The 18,455-nt window shown below is 43.8% G+C and overlaps 1 protein-coding gene across 9 annotated transcripts in view; it reads right to left on the bottom strand.

The window, feature by feature from the left end:
- The window catches only part of FRMD3 (FERM domain containing 3), a 407,251-nt gene that overhangs the window by 187,800 nt on the left and 200,996 nt on the right, over nt 1-18,455 (bottom strand). For 2 of the 9 annotated variants that reach the window (XM_021064667.1, XM_021064665.1), the window contains exon 1: nt 14,437-15,435. The exons of the other annotated variants lie outside the window; for them this stretch is intronic. The gene's annotated coding sequence lies outside the window, so the exon portion shown is untranslated. Of the gene's footprint in view, nt 1-14,436; nt 15,436-18,455 lie in introns of those variants that run through there. 9 annotated transcript variants of the gene reach the window in all.

The following is an 18,455-nucleotide window of genomic DNA, read 5'->3' as shown; positions in this document are numbered from 1 at the left end:
TTTTCCCCCTGAAACCCTATTCTTTATTCTGGCACAAGACCAACCCAGCATGGTCCATAATTTCCACTCTGCGAAGGTCTGATGCCTCTGTTCAATAGTGTCATTCTGGAAGATTCTCACATCAGTCATCAGGTGATTGGTTGGTCAGTAACCTACAGAGGCCCTGAAACTCCTGCAATGAACCTCTGTGGGCTGGGGGGATTCCTGCACATACACACACACACACACACACACACACACACACACGCACACACGCACACGCACACGCAGGAGAATGATTTATCACAAATATTTAAAGATTGAAAAGCGTAGGCTGGGTTCCCCGACTATCACACTCCTCCTTTCTTTCAGGGATTAGTCACAAGGAGAAACAACATCTTCGTTATATTTACATCTCTTCTGACGACACAGCAACCCCAGCCAAGGGTGGTGTTTTTTTTCTTTTTATATGAGACTAAAAATATAGAGAATGATTGATGTGAATTCTACCAGCCATTATCAGCTATGACAAATCAGCCTTCTCCCTTACCTCTCCTCTGCCTTTTTTTTTTTTTTTTTTTTTTTTTTTTACTCTTTGCAGCAGACAGGCGCTTCCTGAAGGAAGGGAAATATCAGATGCCAGCTACCAGCAACTTATACCCAAAGAATTTTTGCTCTTTGTTTAGCTATGTGTAACACAGAGCCTGGTGGCACTGTAGAAACGCCTGAGGATGCACAGAAACTCTTGCTTAAAAACAAGTATAAAAATGAGAACATGGAAGTTCCCATTGTGGCTCAGCAGTAACAAACCTGAGTAGTATCCATAAGGATGTGAGTTCGATTCCTGGCCTCGCTCAGTGGGTTAAGGATCCAGCGTTGCCATGGGCTGTGGTGTAGGTCACAGACATAGCTCAAATCCTGTGTTGCTGTGGCTGTGGCGTAGGCCGGCAGCTGTAGCTCAGATCCCACCCCTAGCCTGGGAGCTTCCATGTGCCATGGGTGCGGCCCTAAAAAGACCCCCGCCCAAAAAAAAAGGTGAGACACCCTCAGCAATTCACTCTTAAGAGAGCATGAGAAGATATTTGAGACAATGTAAAATGGGGGGAAAAAAGATTATAAGATAGAATGCAGTTACCTGCAGAAGATGAGTTTTAGTTTTTATTTATGTCTATTTGCAATTTCCAGCTTTTCTACAAATAACAAGCTCTAGGGTGGTTATCAGGGTAATATATTCCTTTCTAATCACTTTTTTTTTTGTCTTTTGTCTTTTTAGAGTCACACCTGTGGCATATGGAGGTTCCCAGGCAAGGGGTCAAATCGGAGCTGCAGCTGCTGGCCTACACCACAGCCACAGCAACTCGGGATCCGAGCTGCATCTGCAACCTACACCACAGCTCACGGCAACACCAGATCCTTAATCCACGGAGTGTGGCCAGGGATTGAACCCACAACCTCATGGTTCCTAGTCGGATTCATTTCTGCTTCGCCACAACGGGAACTCCCCCTCTGCCTTCTCAGCAGAGGGCTGCCCCACTTCATCCAGTGTTCACGTTGATTCATTTGCATCCACACCCAACTAGCAGGGGCGCCATTGAAAGTTAGATCATGGGACAGGAAGGGAGAAGCTCTGGGATAATGCAAGATGTTGACCATGTCCATCACCTCTCTTCCAAGCCAATGCCTGCAATGAGGGTGGGACCAGAGCTGACAGAGGTCTTGAGCTTGAAAAGGTTGTTGGGGGAGTTCCCACTGTAGCTCAGTGGGTTGAGAACCCAACTGGTATCAGGTTAACCACCCGACGATGCCACGAGCTGCAATGTAGGTCACAGGTGCAGCTCAGATCTGACATTGCTGCGGCTGTGACACAGGTCTGCTGCTGTGGCTCCAATTCCACCCCTAGCCCAAGAACTTCCACATGCTGCAGGTGTGGCCCTAAAAAGAAAAAAAAAAAAAAGGGAGAAAGAGAAAAAGAAAAAAATGTTGGGAATGGGGCAGGGCTACACACTTTTCCATCCTGATGAAAACTCTGCCACATTTACTTAGTCATAGACTAAATCAAATAGTAATATATGGGGTGGGGGGAATGTATGAAAATAGTCAGAGGGTACACACTTCCTGTTGCAAGATAAATAAGTTCTGGGGATCTTATACACAGCATGAGGACTCCAGTTAATACTGTAGTGTGATTTGGAAAGTTAGTAAGACAAGATTTTTAAGGGTCTCAGCACAACAGACACAAAATTACAACTCTATGAGCTGACGGATTTGTTAACCTTATTGGGGTCATCACTTTGTATATCTTATATACACAAATCAAATCATTACACTGCACACCCTAACTTTGCACAATGTTATACGTCAATTACACCTCAGTAAAGCTGGAACAGGTAAGAAACAGAAAAATACTATGGCTAATCTCTAATATCCACAGGTAAACTATGGAGCCAGAAAAAAAAAGTAGTTTGTGTTTTCTTTCACGTGGCAAGTTTCTGATCTTCTGTAGCAATTCTATCAAATGCTACTCCCTGTCTCAACACACCCTGAAAAGTTGGTTGTGATATTTATGCAAGGCAGCCGGGGTTAGGAATCAGAAAAACAGATAAACAGGAGAGTTCCCATTGTGGCTCAGGGGTAACAAACCCAACTAGTATCCATGAGGATGTAGGTTCAATCCCTGGCCTCGCTCAGTGGGTTAAGGATCCAGTGTTGCCGTGAGCTGTGGTGTGGGTTGCAGACATGGCTCGGATTTGGCGTGGCTGTGGCTGTGGTGTGGGCCAGCAGTTGCAGATCTGATAGACCCCTAGCCTGGGAACTTCCATATGCCACAGGTACAGCTCTAAAAAAGAAAAAAAAGAAAAGGAAAAGAAGAACATATAAACAGTACTGCTTAGGAACTACATGCATTTTTAGACTTCCTAGAGGACCAGAAATAGTCATTCTTGGCTTCTTCTGCCTCCAGCCATGGGACACTAAGTTTCCCTGCTTCCTCTACCCCACACGCCTGACATGCTATCTCTTGTCTCTTTCTGGGAAGGGCCTCTCAATCTTTCCTCACCATCTACATATCCAAAGCTGGAAGATGAGGACACAAGTTTAGAGGCCACCAGAGCCAAAGGATTCTACATGATGACCTGGAGTGCCTTGGAGAACCAGTCTGGAAGCCCTACTCTGAGTGCAGCGCTCCACTGCAGAGTCTACAAACCCATGCTTTGTGCCAACGGGGAGAACCAGCCCCCAAAGGTTTCACCTAGGCCCCCAGGGAGGGAGGAAAGCTCCTACAGGGAACAATCATTGGTTAATTGCAAAGATCTCAAGAAAGGAAGATGAGGTGGCTTGTCTCCTGCAAACCAAGGCAAGGTCCTGGTGAAACCCTTCCAACCCACGAATGCTACTCCCCCATGTTATAAGCTGCATCTCAGAAAGTTACTTTCTTGGGCATTGGACAATGAACAGAGTGCCTAAAAGTCCTCGTTTGGTGGTCAGTAGCTGTCACCCAGTGTTAGAGAGGACATTCTCCAAGGAGAAAAAAAGGAAAATTCAGAAATGTAAATTGTATGGCTCTGTTGTTTAAGCAGCTAAATTTTTCTTCTTATGTTCATTTTTTCTTCTCCTCCAGTTCACTTTACCACTCAAAATACTCTGCAAAATGGTTTCACTCATGCCATTCCCCTGCATGAGCAAAGCCCTCCCTTCTCCCTACCAAAATTCCATTACTGATGCGTCTACCTGCTTGTGCTAGAGAGTTCGCTGCAGGACATGTCCCTAAATCAGAGCCTTCACGGACCACCCACACCCTCAGTGACACCTCTCTCCTCTGATCTCATATGGAAATTGATGAAATACTGCCTTGGTCCTCTCACAGTTGACATGTCAGATGGTGTAACTCTGGGTTTATGACTTCCCTCAAGCTTCCTTTTCCCAAGTAAATTTTTCTTTGAATGCTTGATAGGACTTCACAGAATCGAGTGCACAGAGTCAATGATTAAAAATAGTAATTAAGCCATAACAAAAAATATTTTTACCTATTAATTTCACAAAGCCCCCCTCCCCAAATCTCAGAAAAGCCAACCCCATGGAGAGTACAACAATGGAATTACATCCTAATAGAGGTCAAAATTAAACTGGGTATGGGTGAAATATTTTAAATGTTAATTTAAGAGATTGTTAAATCCCTATGTTATCTTCCTTTACCCAGGCTTCTTCCCATATTTAAGAGGTAACAGGTTCTGTGATTCCTATCCTCAGAGGATGTATGTGACAGAGTGAAGATTAATAGCTGGATTTTATCTCTAACTGCCTAAACCCACTGAGGAGAATAGCATGAGGAGTATTCAGGTTATCTACTGCTGTTCTGAAAACACAGGGCTTAAAACAATAACTTAAAGAGCTCCACATTGTGGCTCAGAGGCTTAAGAACCCGACACAGTGTGTATGAGAATAAAGGTTCAATCCCTAGCCTCGCTCAGTGGGTCAAGGATCCAGTGTTACCACAAGCTGCAATGTAGGTCACAGATGAAGCTCGGATCCAGTGTGGCTTGGCTGTGGCATAGGCCGGCAGTTGCAGCTCCAATTCATCCCCTAGCCTGGGAACTTCCATATGCAGCAAGTGTGGCTGTAAAAAAAGAAAAAAAGAAAAACCAATAACTTAGTATTATCTCTCGTGATTCTGTGTACTGACTGAGTTCATCTGGATGGTTCTTGGCTGGTGCCCCTTACATTGTTGCAGTCAGATGGTGGCTATGGCTGGAAGCATCTGAAGATGTCTTCATTCACATGCCTGGTGCCTGGCTGAGTTGGGCTGGCTGCAAAAGTTGGGGATGAATGGAGTTTCCTTCTCTCCCCTTCTCCCTTCTCCCTGTCTTTTCATGTAGCTACTCTGTGCTGATAGCTTGGGCTTCCTCACAGCATGGCAGCCTCAAGCAAACATCTTAATTGGCAGCTTGCTTCCTCCAGGATGAACATTCTCAAAGGGTGCCAGCTGAAATTACCTTTCATGCAATGTCCATTTTGCCAAATTCTATTGGTTACAAGTGAAGAGTTAAGGGCAGCTCAGATTCAAGGGAAGAGCCATTAGACTGTCCCTCTCAATGGGAGGAGTAGCAAAGAATTTTTGCCTATATTTAACCTGTAGCAAAGAAAAAGACTTCTTTCAGGTTAAAAAAGAAGGTAGGGGACATGTTCTATAGACCTGGGCTTGCTCCCTGGATATGCTCTGTGTTGGCAGAAAGACATTAGGGAGGGAAAATGTGGTATATTGAGAGAAACACAATCACAAGCATGAGGTTTTCTGGCCTCACCAGGTTGCCATGTCCTAAAAATACCCACTAAGTTCAAGTTTATTGGCTGACATGGACATACAGCCAATAATGAACATGCCTAAGTGGGGAAAAGTTCAGGAAAGGAGCTTCTAACCACCCGAGTAGGATGGGAGCTTGGCATCAAAATTAGCTTGATTTATGGAAAATAAGTTGCATTATCTCTTTCAGCTTGGGTTTGGGGACTGACATTCTTTGTCGTAACACTGAGTATCAGACCCTAAATTTTACTCTTTCCCATTTGTGTCTTTAGTAAAGAGTGATTCTCTCTCTGAAAGCTGAGCCCTCTCCTTTCATTACAATTACCAGAGCAGAGTTTGGCTCCCCAAAGGCACACAGCAGAACATAAATTGAGAGATCAACCATTCAAGCGCAGAGAAGGCGGTAGAGAGATGAATCCAGAGCTCAATTTGGAGGTGAATTTTTCTATCCCATTCTGAGAAAAGGGAGAGAAATAAGAGCACAGCTCTTCAGCTAAAACCAACCTAAGGCCCAATCCACGATCCCGAAATTCTCCCAAGGCAGCGCCAACAAGTGTTGCGATCAATTATATACTCTATTCCACTGTCGCCAAAGACTCAATTCTGCACAGGTCAGGAGCACCCTTGGGAGTATAAAAGTTGCGGGTCTGCAGACATGAAGGTTAACTTCTCCATCAGGATCCCAGAGAACTGCTCCATTAGAGCGGGAATGCTGAGCAGCTGGGGAAATGGTGGCACAGGGTACTTTAAAGGTTTGCAATACCCAAACCAGGACAAGAAGCCAAACTGATGGAACTGAATGCCCACTCCTAGTTTTGCAAGTTACCAGTTGAGAATGGGATCAGCTGCCCCATTCTTGCTGCCCTTAGCTTACATCTTTCTTGTGAGCCTTTCCCTCCATTCAACTGGACATTCATTTATTAAGCTCCTAATTGCTCTCTGACTATGGCTCTCTGCCTCCTCACCCAACTTGTGCTCTCTACCAAGTTAAAAAACAGCACTCCATCAGCACAGGGAAACCACTACTAGCTTCTTTCCATGTGGGTTTAGAAAAAGATGAACAAGAACTTTTGTAAGAAAATGCGAGATTCTTCAGAGTAGCCACAATGCCCTCTTGTATACAGTTGCAACCACCCAAATTTTTCAATAAAAGCAAACATTTTTAGGAGTTCCCATTGTGGCTCAGCAGTAATGAACACAGCTAGTATCCATGAGGATGCAGGTTTGATCCCTGGCCTTGCTCAGTGGGTTAAAGATCTGGTGTTGCTATGAGCCATGGTATAGGTTGCAGACTCAGCTCAGATCACGCGACCAGCATTGCTGTGGCTGTGGCGCAGGCTGGCAGTTGCAGCTTTGATTTAACCTCCAGTCTGGGAACTTCCACATGCTGCCAGTATGGCCCTAAAAAGCAAAAAATAAATAAAAATTAAAAATTTTAGCACAAACTGTGTGCCTGGCACTGTGCTCAACCATTTCTGTTTTAGTTCATTTAATCCTCAAAATCACTTTGATAGATACTACTGTTACTATCCCCACTTTACAGATGGGGAAATGGAGGCTCAAACAACAAATATGAGCTGGATCTAAGACCTGACCTCTCTTCCATGCCTCTCTAAAGCTTCTGCTCTCTTCTGTCAATCACAGGTCCTCAAACACTGGTGGACACACTTTGAGAACACCTCTTTCTCAGTAAGCTCTTCTGTTACCCAACCAACCAGCTTGTCCCACAATTTTTCTGATTATTCACTGGACTAAGTATAAAAGTGACGGACAGATACCTCAGTGTTCTATTGACAGCCTTCCTCCCTAATCTTATTCTCACCACACCGGGGACAGAATCGTCCCTGAGTCTTACTCGTTTTTCACCAGAATCTTTCCTTTAACAAATGGAAGGAACTGGAAACCATAGTGTCTCCTTCTGAAAACAACAGATTCGTTCCCCACCACCAAAGGTAGAATAATGAGGCCAGGCTGGCCCAGAAGGGTGAGTTGCTTAGTAACTAGAACACACATCCCTGTGCCCCAAAGGCAAATGGTCGCTTTTTCTGACCCTCAGGGTGTTCCAGAACATGATTCTTAATGATACAGCTTCTCCCCGGAATGCCTCAGAATGTTTGGGGCAAGAGTGAAGATCTTTATCTTCTCACCATCCTCTAGGGCTGTAACATCACCTGCCCGTCAGAGACTTGGCTTATTAAACAGTCATTTCCCATCCAAGGCTTCAGGCCATTTCCTCTCCCAGGCTTTTAACAAAATCATTTCTGAGTAGGTAAGATGAGGCTAACTGTAATCATTCCAGTTACTACATTACAGGTTCAACTTTTCAATGCTAGCTCATTCGCCTTGGGAAACTATTCATCTTCATCTGGAACAGACTTCGTCTAATATCTGACTGTGTAAATCAGCCCCGACTGAGGCAGGAAGGAAATGAGTTGAGACAGAGGGATAAGAGATTTCATGCATGAGACCTGCTACGTGCCAGTCCTGGGCTAGGTGCTTCACCCACAGTGAGCTACTTGGCAGCAATACCATGAGATGGTCTCATTTTACATTTGAGGAAACTGAGGACCAGAGAAATTCTAGCGTCATCAAGATCCCAAATTCCAACCTCTAGCTTGATTTCATTCCAAAGCCCACCTTTCTCCCATTCCATCACACTGTCTCTTATGCATGTCCAGAAATGTCTTGGCAGTCCAGTGAGGGGTAGGAGGCGGACTGCAGTTTTAAACAGGATGATCAGAGTAGACCCCGTTGGGTGGATGACATTTAAGTGAAGACTCAAAGGACATGAAGGCATTAGGTGCAGAGATGAACAAGGGCATGCATTTCAGGTAGGGCGGGCAGGCAGGTAGGGCAGACAGGTAGGGCAAAGGTGTGAAGGTTGGAATATCAGGATAGGTCTGAGGAGTGTCAGGGAAGCTGGAGCAGAGTGAACAAAGGGGAGAGGAATAGATGAGGGTACAGAAGGGAAGGTGGCCAGATCCTGATGGATCAAGGAGACAGTAGACCCACCCCAACCTGCACCAAATGATTCAACTCCCAATTTATTCTAACAATGGTATGAAGTACTTCCTTTCAGCTCCTCAAGGAGGGAGGGAGGAGGGGATGGAAGAAAGAAGTCCTCAAAAGTATGGACCGTTATTCTGCCAGATACCCCTTTTCAAAGCTGGGCAGCATTTTGTCTGGGTGAGTGGAGAGCACAAGCTTGAGTTTCTTAGTTTAATATCACTAGTAAGAAGTCAGACATTTTAGACACAACGACTTCACTAAAACTCACTATTATACACCATCTTACCTCAAAGAGGGATGAACATTTAAAAAATACGAAATGTCTCATGTCCTCCATTAATCCCTGTCAAATTTTGAGTCTAAATACAGAAATCCTCTCTGACTCAAGCTATCCATTCATATTTTATCTCAGGTTATGCATGACTCTTCAAAATCTGCACCATTTCTGGAATCAATGTATGTTCAGAAATAGACTTTTATCAGATAATCCTCAACATATGAGGCAAGACTGTTCTAGCTGCCCTCTTTGTTTTTAGGTAATTTTTTTTTACTGATATAACATATATACAGTCAAGTACACAAACCAGAAGTATACAGCCCAGTGAATTTTTACCAAGTGACCAAATCTGCAGAACTACCACCCAGATCAAACATTAAAACACCACTAGTGCCTCAAAAGCCCTTTCATACCCTCAGTCAGTCATCACTTTCCAAATGTATCCACTACTCATTTCTATCATCAGTTTTACCTATTTCTGAACTTTGAGTGAATGGCATCCTATAGTATTGTCCTCTTTGTATCCAGCTCTTCAGTTCAACATAATTTCTGATATTCACACATGTTGTGTGAAGTCATTCACTTTATTGCTCTCTAGTATTTCTATTGTATGAATATCCATTTCATTAACCCATCCTTCTGTTGTCAATGATGGACATTTGGGTAGTTTCCAGTTTGGGATTATTACAAATAAAGCTGCTATGAACATACTTGTACATATTTTTAGTGAACATATGTAACAATTTCTACTAGGTATATACTTAGAACAGAAATTGCTAAGACATACAGTATGTATCTGTTTACCTAGAGTAGATACTACCAGAGAGCTTTCAAAGTGGTTGTACCTTGCAGCTCAGTGGCAATGAACCTGAGTAGTATCCATGAGGACATGGGTTTGATTCCTGGTCTCGCTCAGTGGGTTAAAGATCCGGCATTGCCATGAAGTGTGGTGTAGGTTGCAGACACAGCTCAGATCCCACGTTGCTGTGGCTGTGGCACAGGCCGGCAGCTGTAGCTCTGATTCGACCCCTAGCCTGGGAACCTCCATATGCCGCGAGTATGGCCTCCAAAATAAATAAATAAATAAAACTGACTAATCCTACCTACCCCAAACTACTACATTTAGAATGAATAAGAAATATAGCACAGGAGCTATATCTAATCTCTTGGGATAGAACATGATGAAAGATAACATGAGAAAAATAATGTGTGGGTCACTATGTTGCACAGCAGACACTGGCACAACACTGTAAATCAACTTCAACTATAATTTAATTAAAAAAAATTACATCAAAAAATGAACTGATCCCATTGGGTATAAAGTATACCCAAAGTATAAATTCATCTTTTGAGGTGACTAAGTGGTAAGAACTCTTAAAATTATGTAGGCCCCAAGCATTTTCTCTTCTACTTTATGGTGCCAAAATCTAGGGAACCAGCCATCTATTTTTCCAGGTGCCAGAGCAGAATGAAGAGTCTTTTAAGTGGGGGATGTTGGCCTGACTCACGGCCCCTCTGGCATCCATGCACAATAGAGAGGTGTGTGCCAGCCACTGACGGGCAGAAACACAAGAACACACCAGGCCCTAAAAGGCTCACAACAGTATGTCAGCTCTGCCACCTGCATGCCTGGTAGCTCGATACAGCACACGAGTCCTATGTTAACAACACAGCTAACAGTTGAACTCACAGAAACAAAGACTAGAAAGGTGGTTACCAGAGGCTGGGAGGGAGGAGGCCAGCAGATGTAGGTCAAAGGCTACAAACTTCCAGTAATCAGATAAATAAGCTCTGGAGACCTGGTGGACAGCATGGTGGCTATAGTTCATATGACACGTATACTTGAAGTTGCTGTGAGAATAGATCTTAAATGTTCTCACCACCCCCCACTACACACACAGACCACACAATAGTAACGTGAAATGCTAGCTATTTAATTAGCTTGATTTCATGATGTATATCAACACATTGCACACCTTGAAGATATGAATTTTTTATTTGTTAATCATAATTGAATAAAGCTAAGGGAGGACATTTAGAAGAAGAACAAACAATGCAGCTTTTTGGCACTTCAAGCACTCACTCCTCCATCAGAGAATTCAACTGTGAAAAAGACTGATCTGTTCTCACCAAAAGCCTGCTTCAGACTTGCGTATTTAACAGAACCATACTGCCTGCTTATTTCTCAGCTGCCTTAAGTTCCCCCAGGGTATTCATTTAGGTCATCGGAGATCCACGGGCATAATTTTTATTATCACAGCTTCTCACAGAAGTGTCTTCCCTAATCTCTACTGGGTGATAGATAATTCCTTAACGCTTAGAGGGTGCCAACAAAAGAACTAAGCTTTCTCTATCTTGTGCCAAAATGTAGCCAAAGGCATAGCCCATAACATTACCCGATGCCTCTTATATAAGACTTGGTACAGGGATTTCCCGTCATGGCGCAGGACTTAACAAATCTGACTAGCATCCATGAGGACGCAGGATCAATCCCTGGCCTTGCTCAGGGGGTTAAGGATCCAGTGTTGATATGAGCTGCGGTGTGTATAGGTCGCAGATGAGGCTCGGATCTTTCATTGCTGTGGTTGTGGCATAGGCTGGTGGCTACAGCTCCATTTCAACCCCTGCCTGTGACCCTCCATATGCCACGATGCAGCCCTAAAAAGAAAAAAAAAAAAAAAGAAAGAAAGAAAGAAAAGACCTGGTACCAATAATTCTTCCTGAGATGATGGAATTGTGGTCCTAGCAGGAACCAGCCAGGAAGATCATGAAAAACATTGGTATTCCCTTTTTCCTCATGCTTCCAGGAAGCTTGGAATTAAAGTCTGTACTTGATAACTACATATCATACTCCCTCACACACACACACACACACACACACACACACACATTTGAAGGGCAAATTTATAGAGACAGAAAGTAAATTAGCAGTTGCCTGGGGCTGGATGTGGGGAAGAGGAATGACGGCAAATGGGGCACAAGGGTTTGTTTTTTTTTTTCTCAGTAATGAAAATATTCTAAAATTATATTGTGGAAATGGTTGCATGACTCTGTAAATTTAAAGATCATTGAATGGTACTCTTACAATGAGTAAATTTAATGGTAAGTAAATTATACCTCAATAAAACTTTTTTTAAAAATCGGTCTGAGATGGATCATAGACGTAAATGTGAAAAGTAAAAAAAATAAACCTGGAAGAAAATGGAATTGTCACGATCTTGGAGTAGGCAGAGACTTCTTCAACAAAACACTAAAAGCACTCACCATATAATAAAAAACAATGATAAAACGGACTTCTTTAGAATTAAAAATATCTGTTAGACAAAGGACATCATTCAGACCATGACGAGACCAGCCAGGCTGGAGAGAGACACTTACAGTACTTATATCTGACAAAAGACTGATGTCTAGAATGTATTTTTAAGACACTCCAACAAATAAACAAAAAAACTAACAACCCAATTTTATTATTTTTTTCTTTTTCTTTTTACAGCCGTGCCTGTGGCATGTGGATATTCCTGGGGTGAATCAGAGCTGCAGCTAAGGCCTATGCTGCAACTACTACAGCAATGCCAGATCCAAGCCACATCTGTGACCTACACTGAAGCTTGCCGCAATGATGGATCCTTACCCCACTGAGTGAGGCCTGGGATCAAACCTGCATCCTCATGGACACTAAGTCGGGTTCTTAACCCACAGAGCCACAGTGGGACCCCCTAACAACCCAGTTTTCAAATGGGCAATACACTGGTGCACATAATTCACAAACGATAGATAGATATCTAATTCTCCAGTACACACAAAAAGACAAACAAATGTCATGGGCACCTCGATTCCTAGTTCTGTATCCCTATGCCTTTCAGTTTGTTTGATGGAGTTCCATCTTCTTGTTATATAGTTTGATATTCTTATCTTCCACAATCCCAACAGAAAGAAGCCGGCACACTCAATTTAGAATACTTGGGCCTCACTCTCTCATCCATGTAGTTTCCTGGGTGGGGTCCCTACTGGTCAAACCAACTGGAAGCCAAAGGACAAGGCAGGAGCTCCCGCTGTGGCTCAGCAGTAAGGAACCCAACTAGTATGCATGAGGATTCAGGTTCAAATCCTGGCCCTGCTCAGTAGGTCAAGGATCCAGCATTGGCATGTGCTGTAGCACAGATTGCAGATGAGGCTTGGATCCTGCATTGCTGTGGCACAGGCAAGCAGATACAGCTCCAATTCGCCCCGTAGCCTGCAAACTTCCATATGCCATACTGTGCAGACCTAAAAAAATAAAATAAAAAAAAATAAATTTAAGAAAACAAAGGACAAGGCAACTCTTGGGTCAATGTCATTGATCAGATCAGCCTCCTGGGGCAGAGAAGGCACAGAGAGTGGCTCTGGAGAGGCAGACAGAAGGGATCTGGCACTCTACTGTAAGCTGCTTGGAAACTCTTTTTAAATATGCAGAAAATAAATCAGGAACAAAAGACCACAACCAGTGAAACTGTGCTCCTGGGAGACAAAATGGGGATTCACTGTAGACATTACATAAGCTCTTCATATGCAATTCATGAAGGAGAAGAAGGAAAGGGGGAGAGGAAGAGCTGTTCATTATTATTTACCCAACCAAGATAATGTCCTGCATAATTTATTTTCTATCGATTGGACATAAGTGAAACAGACATCCTCAGGGATAAACAATATACCTTCTCGGAAGGGGGCTGTCCTCTTTAAGCCAGCATCTGGCCCTTGGGGAAGGTTACTATTGCAGAGATATAAAGTGAACCTCCTCTTCAACAGGGACTTCTTTATCTGAAGAGCCAGTAAGGGACCTTCCAGCCTCTCCTCTGATCTCCCCTTCATCACCACCCACTTGCTCGGCCGCCCATCCTGCTCCGGAGCCCACTCTCTTTGCTTCATCACTCGCCCTAACTTAGTCCTCAACCATGGTTTCCTTTAGAGCAGGATCCATTGATTTTCTTAATAGGCTTTCAAAGTGTCCATCAAGAAGCACTCAGCTGCATATTTCTGTTTCACCAGCCTCCGTCTGCAAGGTGATCTGGGACAAAGCTCCCATTCTAAATTTGCCTGTATCATGGCACAAAGCAAAACCAAGCTGTTCTGTGCAGGAAGCTGCACAAACCTTCTATTTATCCAAATAGATGTCTGCTGTCTCCTCCACCAGAACGAAGGTCCTTGTGAGCAGGGATCGTGTCTGCCTTGTTCAGCCTGTATCTTCAGAGCCTCACACACTGCTTGGCACCGGGTGGGCTAAATGTATGCTAAATGAACAAGTACCTGGACGTGGCATCCTTTCTTTAACTTCTCCTTGGGCAGCACTTGGCCTTTAGTCTGCCACCCACTCTAACTCAGCTACCTTTGTGATAAATAAGTCCTCTTGTGACAAATAAGTTAAAGAGACGAAAGTATGTCCCCAAAACATCTCTCTCTCTCTCTGAAAAGCTGCAGACCAGCTGCAGGAGCAGAGTCTGCTATGTTGTTTCACATCACAAATACAACGTTGTCCCTTGCTAGGGACAACAATGTCGTGCGAAGCCAGCCGGCTCAACAGTGACCACACTATTTCATCAAGCCCACAGCATTTTCCCAACCACATTCCCCAAATACCACTGCTTTCACCTTCCACTTGACCCCTTAAGGGAAAACAGATGCCCTAAAGCAGAGATTCTCGAACTTCACACACGTGAGATTTGCCCAGAGGGCTTGTTAAAATGCAGATTCCTGCCCCTCCCCTAGAGTTTCTAATACAGTAGGTCTGGAATGGGAGCTAAAATTTTTATTTTTAAGTTTCCAGTTGTGTCAGTTTCCTATTACTGCTACAAGAAATCCCACAAATTTATTGGTTTAAAACAAAACGTTAAAGTCTTACCTTCTAGTTCTGGAATTTAAAACTTTAAGTCCAAAAAGGGTCTCACTGGGCTAAAATCAAGGTGTCTGCAGGGATGTATTTCTTTCTGGAGGCTCTAGGAGAGAATCTATTCTTGTCTTGCTTCTTCCACTTTCTAGAGGTCACACACATGCCTTGGCTCATGGCCACGTTCCCTCATCTACAAAGCCAGCAGTGGCGAGCACGCCTTTCTCACATTGCATCACTCTGATACCGCCTCCCTCTTCCACATTTAAAGGTTCTGTGATTATATTGGATCCATCTGGAGAAGCCAAGGTACCCTCCCTATCTTCAGGTCAACTGCTAAGCAGCCTGAATGAGATACACTCCCTTAATTCCCCATCACCTTGTAATGGAGCATCCCCCCCAGGTTCCAGGGATTAGGAAGCAGACCTTTTAGAGAGGTCATCAGGCTGCCTCCCACATCAGGTAATGCTGAGGCTGCTAGTCTGGGGCCAAGCTTTGAGAACACGGGTGTGATGCTGGCTAATGAAGGAAGTTCAAGGCCCAAGGCGTTGAAGAGGAAGGAAAGAAGAGGAAGGAAGGAAAAGAGGGCGAAGCAAGGAAGTAGGGAGGAATGAGTTGCAGGGGGACCCCAAGACGAGAGAGATGGGGCCACAGACCAGAGAAACACCACCCATTCAATCCTAAGACTGAGCGTCCCAGATCTCACAGAAGGCAGGAGTGATTAAGAAAGAAACCTGCCCAGGTAGGAATGAAACAGCATCCGTCAGAATCATTCCTTTCACCATGCTGCTCCCGCAAGAGAATGCACCGAATGCTGACTAAAAACACCTAAACCTAAAAATATAAGTACTTTCTATGGGATGCATTTGTTATACATTTGGAGGGACCATAAGATTTCAGACGGTGGCAAGACACACAAGCCAGTGCTAATTTTTGTTGTGAACTGGAGTTTTCCATTCTTAGAGAACTTGACTTTTGAGGTCTGCGTTGCTTTTAAATAAAGTCTACAGCTGAGTTTGTTTTTGATTATTTTTTAAAATTTGGGAAAAGAGGAGTTCCCGTCGTGGCGCAGTGGTTAACGAATCCGACTAGGAACCATGAGGTTGCGGGTTAGGTCCCTGCCCTTGCTCAGTGGGTTAACGATCTGGCGTTGCCGTGAGCTGTGGTGTAGGTTGCAGACGCGGCTCGGATCCCGCGTTGCTGTGGCTCTGGCATAGGCCAGTGGCTACAGCTCCGATTCAGCCCCTAGCCTGGGAACCTCCATATGCCGCGGGAGCGGCCCAAGAAATAGCAACAACAACAACAACAACAACAACAACAAAAGACAAAAAGACCAAAAAAAAAAAAAAAATTTGGGAAAAGAAAGGCTTAGAAAAATACCTAAAATGTGTTCATAGTAGTTTTATCAGGCATTGTGATAGGTCCCCAATCTCACAAGCATATTATACGCAAGAGAAGTCATCACAGGACTCATGATCATGAGAGGCTGGTGTGTGTGCGTGTGTGTGAGAGAGAGAGTGTGTGTGTGCATGGGAGGGGATGGTGGAGCTGGTAGGGACTGTGGGGAGCAGAACAGGAAAGATCGGGGAGTCATGATTCATATTCTGTGTTCATCTTAGTCTAAAAAACACATCAGCCAACTGAGAGAGTTAAGTAACTCATCTAAATTTATTTTTGGAGTTCCCATCATGGCTCAGTAGAAACAAATCTGACTAGTATCCCTGAGGACACAGGTTTGATCTCTAGCCTAGCTCAGTGGGTTAAGGATCCACCGTTGTCATGAGCTGTGGTGTAGGTCACAGACGTGGCTTGGATCTGGTGTTGCTATGGCTGTTGTTGCTGTGGCTGTGGTGCAGGCCAGTGGCTACAGTTCCCATTTGACCCCCAGCCTGGGAATCTCCACATGCTGTGGTACGGCCCTAAAAAGACAACAAAAATATTTGTATTATTATTATAGAACAAATGTTCATCCTTTACACTAGCTTTTGGAGGCACTGCTTTTTCATAGAGGAGGAAAAGTGAGTTGAACCAAGCCATGTAACAACCTAAGGTAGACCATGGATGAGAAACTCTGCATGCTCCCTACATATGAAGATTCATTGTAGCTTAAAATAGAAAGTCATATCCTTCTCTTATCTCTCCTTCTAAAACAGATCACATTTGCTAGAAACACAGGGTCTTGTATTTTACTTTTTTATTAAAGTGTTGTTGATTTACAATGTCGTGCCAATTTCTGCTGTACGGCAACATGATTCAGTCATACATATATATAGACATTCTTTTTTTTATATTCTTTTCCATCATGGTCTATCCCAGGAAATTGAATAGAGTCCCCTAGGCTATACAGTAGGAAGTCACTGCTTAGCCACTCTAAATGTAATAGTTTGCATCTACTAACTCCAAATTCCCCGTCTATCACACTCCCTCCCCCCTCCACCTTGGCAACACAAGTTTGTTCTCTGTGTCAGAACCACAGTGTCTTAATGGCTCTGTTCCCCAAATGAGGTGTCCAGCTGGCACTTAGCTTCCTGTAAGATCATGTGCCCTGTTATCCTGTAAACTCTCCTGCAGGACATGGAATGCCAGCAGATCAATGGGAGCATCTCACGGATGGTAAAAGAAAGAGAATGGAAAAGCTAGTGAAGAAAAGAATAATCCAACACATCATCCTGAATTCCCTCAAAAGCCTGCACCGCAGAAAGGGGACCAGTTGGTTTCACAGATGTAGGCGTTTTGCATTTACATTTTAAGGAATCCGACACTTGAAGCCAGTGGTTATACTTATGCTTCCTGCAGGCTCCAAATTAACAAACATACATATTCCACAATCATTCCCAGAGGAGCTCAAAGGTAGGCTCTCCCAGGAACTGGGTTTCCTCAGTTTATGGTAACGGTAAATCAAAACACGCCTTTTGATCTAGAAAGACACAAGTCCTCAGAAGCCCTGAAATGGGCAGCAGAGAATAATGGAAACGGTGATCATCTGTAGAGGGTCAGATCCACGCCTGAGACGCTGTAGATTTTTGCATTGAATCCTCAACATGCCCTGCAAAATGTCTAACACTATCCCTATATTTTTTGTCTTTTTTAAAGTATAGATGATTTACAATGTTCCTTCCATTTCTGCTGTACAGCAAAGTGACCCAGCCACCCATACCCACACAGGTCCCTGTGCTGTACAGCAGGACCCCATCACCCACCCATTCTAAATGTAACAGTCTGCATCAACCAACCCCCAAATGCCTCATTGGTGCCCCGCCCCCGCCCTCCTCCCCACTGTCACACACAAATCTGCCCTCCATGCCCATGATCTGTTTCTGTTTGGTAGATAGGATCATTCGTGCCCTATTTTAGACTCCATGTATGAGTAATATCATATGGTGTTTATCTTTCTGACTTACTTCACCTAGGATGAGAATCTCCAGTTCCATCCATGTTGCTGCAAATGGCATTATTTTGTCCCTTTTATGGCTGAATAGTACTCCACTGTGTATATGTACTACATCTTCTTAATCCATTCATCTATCAACGGATATCTGGGGTGTTTCCATGTCTTGGCTATTGTGACTAGGGCACAGTGAACATAGGGGTGCATGTATCCTTTTGAACGAAAGTTTTGCCCAGATATATGCCCACATGTGGGATTGCTGGATCATATGGTAGTTCTGCATTTAGTTTTCTGAGGTACCTCCATACTGTTTTCTATAGTGGTTGTACCAATTAACATTCCCACCAACAGTGAAGGAGGGTTCCCCTTTCTCCACATCCTACCCCTATGATTTTAATATGAGAAGATTTAGGTTCAAAAAACAAATCACTTGCTTAAGATCACACAGCCAGGGAGTAGCAGAGTGGCGCTCCAAGCTCAGGTCATTTGGCTCCAAAATCTATACAAACCATGGAAACAAAGAGTTATACTTCATAGAAGAGGATGGCCCTGCTCTCCCCTGGTCAGTGAGATAATGGCTGAGCATTATTTTTCCTTATCAAAGTGATGACTTTCCTCTGAATAGGCTAAAATTCTTGCCCTCTCT

The sequence above is a fragment of the Sus scrofa genome, chromosome 10 (assembly GCF_000003025.6).
Source record: "Sus scrofa isolate TJ Tabasco breed Duroc chromosome 10, Sscrofa11.1, whole genome shotgun sequence".
Classification (NCBI taxonomy): Eukaryota; Metazoa; Chordata; class Mammalia; order Artiodactyla; family Suidae; genus Sus; species Sus scrofa.
This window is presented reverse-complemented; position numbering and strand designations above follow the sequence as displayed.